This window comes from Merops nubicus, unplaced genomic scaffold (genome assembly GCF_000691845.1).
Source record: "Merops nubicus isolate BGI_N331 unplaced genomic scaffold, ASM69184v1 scaffold35102, whole genome shotgun sequence".
NCBI classification, from domain to species: Eukaryota; Metazoa; Chordata; class Aves; order Coraciiformes; family Meropidae; genus Merops; species Merops nubicus.
Window position 1 is genome coordinate 1 of NW_008596153.1, and position 5162 is coordinate 5162.

Here is a 5162-nt window from a genome sequence, read left to right on the forward strand (position 1 = left end):
TTAGGCCCCCTCCACATCACCCCTACCCCCAAAGAAGGTAGCAATCTGGCTATACACATTCCAAGGATCTAGTCTTTATTAGAGCGTTCAATCTGCCCAGCTATTACAGTTTTGTCACAAAAAAAAAAGAACATAAAAAAAAAAACAAGTTCAAGATACTCAGGTAACATCAGCCTCGGGGGAAGCACCACGAGGTCACAGTGCTCCCAGAGCAGCACCTCCAGAGGGCCTGCTTGCTCACCCTCCTCTCCCTCCGTGCACAGCTCCAGCCTGAGATGATGTTTCAGGAGAAGGGGCACGGCAAATCCAGGCACCTCAGCAAAAGACTCTGTGCTCTAGGACACCCAACGACTTCAAAGCCACACTTGCCTACGAGCCCGACCCCTCAGGACAGAGGGTTTCTTTAGAGAAAACGTTTTCCTAAGGCCAACTGACTTTGACACGATCTCCCCACCACCCCAGGCTCCATTTCTAGCTAGAGAATGAATTTCAAATGCTATCGGTGGCTCACGTGTGGAATCACACAGCTGGGAACAGGCTGCTTGTGAAGATAGGACCTGCCCGAGGGCAGAGGGAAGATCTCCAGCCACACGAGGCTGAAGTCTGGAAGAGGTCTGCCTATCTCCAAGGAGGACAGGGGCTCCAGCCCCCTGCACAGCAATAGCTGGAGATAACTGACTAGTGAAGGAGTTGGTTTGTGCTTCAAAGGACAAGCCTTGTCTTCCCAGATAACCCAGCCGGCCTCTGGGCTTTGTGCATTAAAACCACACTGCATGCCAAAAAAAAAACAAAACCCCAACCAACCCATAAAGCAGCATTTCAAATTCCCCTAGAAGATACAGGATTAGGTAGGGTAGCCTGGGGCAGGCTCCTGGACAGATCTTCCACCTCCTCACTTATCTCCACGGCTACATTTTGGCACTGCAGACTTGGGAGCTCGAGGCGATTCAGATATCGGGCCCTGTCCTCCAGGAAGCTCTGCACAGCATCATCCACCATGCACTCCCCCAACCCCAGCGCCCCCAGGTTTTTCCAGGCATTCCCAGCCCACCTCTGAGGATGCAAATCCACTTGGGCAGCTCTTTGCTGTGGCTGGTCCTTGGCAGGCAGCAAGCCATGCCCAAAACCCCCCCAGCGGCACGGAACCCGCCGGCTCAGCTCCCGCTGGAGCAAGGTTACAAGAAATGATCTCCTGACCCTCCCTGCCCACCACCCCCAACAGAAACAGGTTTTTTTTTTTCCTCTTCAGACACCCCCACACTCAAAGCTCTCGGGATGTCAGCCCCTGCAAAAAAAAAATAAGGTTTACAGTACAGTTGTGTTGATATTGTTACAGGCACTTAAACAGGATTCTTTGGTCCTTCAAAAGGAATTTAGCCACTCTGGCTTCTCTCTTCAGAAACCACAAGTCTGCACACCCGGAACACATCCCACACTAAAAACCCCTCTGATCCAGATCCGCTCCAGGGCAGTGCAGCTCTACCTTAGTGTAATTCTACAATCTCCCCTCACACACCCCCCCTCACCCAGCCCTCCCCCATTTGCCTCCAGAATTCCATAAGGGATCGAAGTCTTCCCGTAAACGTCCACGTCTCCAGAACACTGCACTTCCCATCACAGTGTACAGCAGATGGGCCTCGTTCCAACAACCCCAGGAACAAGACACTCGAGCAAAGAGTCCAGGAAGTTTCCTTTTGTTGCAGTTCTGGGTTGTGTGGGGTTTATTTTTTTTTTTTTGTCTTTTGTTTTTTTTTGTCTATTTTTTTTGTCCCTCTCCCCACCCTCCCCACTCCCCAAGGCAAGGAAATACCTTGGAGGACAGACCCTGACGTTTGTTCCTGGCTCAGTTACAGGGAAGCCACGTTGGGTAAGACTGATTGCAAGGCAGGAAGGGCTGCACGTGGGTGACATAGTAGTTGAAGTTTATTTCGCTGACGTAAGGAGCTGGCTGGTAGTAGCAGGTAACGTTTGTGACGGTGGGGATGATGTTCTGCTCAGCCAGGACCCTCACAGCCAGCATGGCAATGAGGTTCAGGGTCTGCCTCCTCTCGTGTCCCATGAGGCAGACCGTGCTCTCATTGACCACCCTGTGGAGGGTCATCAAATAGTCATATCTTTTGCTCTCCATCCCAACAAAGTGGCTCTGAAGGTAGCACTCCAGCTTCCTCTGCTGCTCGCCGATGTCAGAGAAGTCTATGAAAAACCTGGAGCACATGTACCTCTGGAGGGCCTTCATATCCACCTCCGATTTGGGTTTAAATCCCCTCACCAGGAGGTTGCAGTATTTCAGAAGCCCCCCACCTCTGATCTCCTCGGGGTTCCTGGTGGCGATGACCCTGTTCCGGAGGTGATCCATGGCCTCCTCAAAGTCCCCGTACATGCTCTCCCCGGTGACCGTGGGGTGGAAGTTCTCAGCCATGGGGTTCTCCGAGCACTCCCCGAAGAGCAGGAGGGAATCCAGGATGATCTGGAAGGAATCCACGCTGAACTCGAACTGCCTCCGGAGAGAGTCCACGAACTTGAGCTCCACGTTCTTCCCGCTGTTGTTGGAGAGGGAAATGAGGCTCCAGCGGTCGGTTTCGTTGCACACCTTCACCAGCTTCTGCACGTAGGCCTCCTTCAGAGTCATGGGGGTGATCTTGTCTTTGTTGACACCTTCTGGGAGGAAGTCCAGGAGGCAATCCATGACCACATCTTTAACCAGCTGGAAGACGTCTTCGCTCTTCAGATCGACGCCGAAGATGAGATCCAGGTCTTTGTACCCCAAGCCACTGTCTTGGTGCAGAACGTGACTGGCTGCTGAGCCATTCAGCCTCACGTTATGGACCACGACCCCCTTCTTCTCCAGGCGACTACGGACGACCTGGGGTGTAAAGAGAGGGAGTGAGAAGGGAGGAAGGGCTCGTGCAGCAGCCCGGGTACGGTGGCGGGATCCGCTCCCTGCTCTAATGTGGGTCACCCCGGCACGAGCCAGGGAAATAAAAAGCTAATCCATTAGAAAGAGGTCACTTTGGAAAGCATCCAGAGCCCTGCCAGCAGCTGGGGGTGGCTCTCCTCCACTTACTGCCTTGTGTTACAGGGCATTTCAGTCCTGCTCCTGCTTCCAGTCCAGCCCTTTGCTCTCCCCACCCCAAAGCAGAGGGGTTATCTGCACCCGTGTGGGGTGCTCCCTGCCCCCCTCTGTGTCCCCACGGCTGCAGGAGCCTTTCCAGCCACCCAGCCAAGCCCTACCAAGCCAAAAGGGACTCCAAATACCAGGCAGCAGCAGTCCCTGGGGATTTAATCACTCCTTTTGGCCATCCCCTTTGCTTGTCAAGACTCATTAAAGGCAAATCAAGATGTCAGAGCTGCTCAGAAGCCCCAGCCAGGCGTATGCGAGTTCATGTCCTAACTAGTAAGTGTATCCTAACAATTTCCAGTGTGTCAGAGCTTTGTGCAGAACTTGGCAGGCTATCAAGCACAAGAGGCAGCTTTCATCTGAGGGGTGTTACTCCAGCAATTTCAACGCTGCCTGCTCAGGCCTGGCACACCCACCAGCACCTCCAAAGCTTTGTTCCTTCCGAGCAAAGCTGAATCACTCGCCCCATTACTTAACGTGCAGGAGGCTGAAATAACCCCAAGACCAAAAAAAAGAAAGAAACTAGCTGGACACCAGCTTATAATTTGAGTTTAACTGAGCTCAAAGATCCCAGGCAAGATTAAGTTCACATCTTCCACCAGCAGCTCTTCCCACCTCTCCTCCTGGCTTTCATGTTCCTCTCCAGCAATTACCTCCCATCCAAGCTCACCCAGGGCTGGAAGCAAGGCTAGAGCTTGAAAGAGCCAAAGCTTGGGATGCAAACGGACAAAGCCCATCACCCAGAGCCAGTCTGACTGGGCTATTCAGCACTGGGAGGCTGCCCTAGTTTAAGAGGCCCCACTAAGCTTCAAATCTTGATCAGAAGGGCCGAGCCCCTGCTTGGTTGACCTGGCCCCGAGGAGGCTGTTCTGGGGGACAGCAGAGTGTGGGAGCTACAAAACTGCCCCTCTACAAGTCTTGTTTAGAAGCAACACCACACAGAAGGTGAAGGACCACCACACACAACCCATAGCACGTCACAGACCTCCTGGTGACCACACCAAGGAGCTGCTGCTGCCCACACAAGCAGAAGGTCCACAGGACAAGCTGATAAATGTTTGAAAACTCAGAGGCTGTTAATTCTCACGATGCAGCTTCTCTGCTGGTGTTTTCCCTGTTGCTCCCTGACATGAGCCACCACTGCTCAGGCTAGAAATGTGCCTGGGCTCCTTGCCAACCAAATGGTGACAGTCACATGTCGGGCAACAGTTACCCAGGCAGCTATTCACCATCGGAAGTCCCAAGTCCCCACCAGCACATCCAGTGTGGCCTTGAGAGCAGCTGTTCTCAGAGGCAGATAGAGTGAAAAGTGAATTTACTCTAGAAGAGATACAGGTTTACTCCCCCCCACGGGACAAATATCACAGGGGAGTTCCCAGTGCACATTTGTTGCCAAGTGATCAGTCACTGGAGTCACTCACCCGAGGCACAGCTCCAACACTGCTCATGGAGTTAAGAGTTTTATGCTGTTAGGCTTAGAGAGACAAGATATAGGTCACAAAAGCCTTAGCTGCAGAGCTAGGACCAGCACTCAGAGAAGATCTACTCCAGATTAATTCCCCAGCCCTAAAGAACATCTACTTAACGTCCTTCTGAGCACAGCTCAGCACCTCAAGTGTTTCAGACAAACTTCAGGTGCACTGGAGCTCCCCAGGTTTACAGGTCCAGCATTCAGAAAAAATGGGAGAAAAATGCAACTGCTCAAGTCAGTCTTGTCTCAGGTTAAGAGTGGAGCCTGTGCCCAGGAAAAGCTGAGAGCGCTGGGGCTGTCAACCTGGAAAAGAGAAGCCTCAGAGGGGATCTGATCAGTGCTGAGCAAGAGCTAAAGGGCCCCGGGGGGCAAGAGGCTGGGGCCAGACTCTGGTCAGTGGTGCCCAGAGACAGGACAAGGGGCAACGGGCACCAACTGGAACCCAGGAGGTGCCACCTGAGCAGGAGGAGAAACTTCTTTGGGGTGAGGGTGCAGAGCCTGGAGCAGCTGCCCAGAGAGGCTGTGGAGTCTCCTGCTCTGGAGAGATCCCAAACCTGCCTGGCTGTGACCCTG

The 5162-nt window shown here is 53.1% G+C and overlaps 1 pseudogene; it reads right to left on the reverse strand.

Moving 5' to 3' along the window:
* Positions 1–1843: 1843 nt before the first annotated feature.
* On the reverse strand, positions 1844–2863 carry LOC103769129 (annotated as a pseudogene).
* Between the last annotated feature and the right edge of the window lie 2299 nt (positions 2864–5162).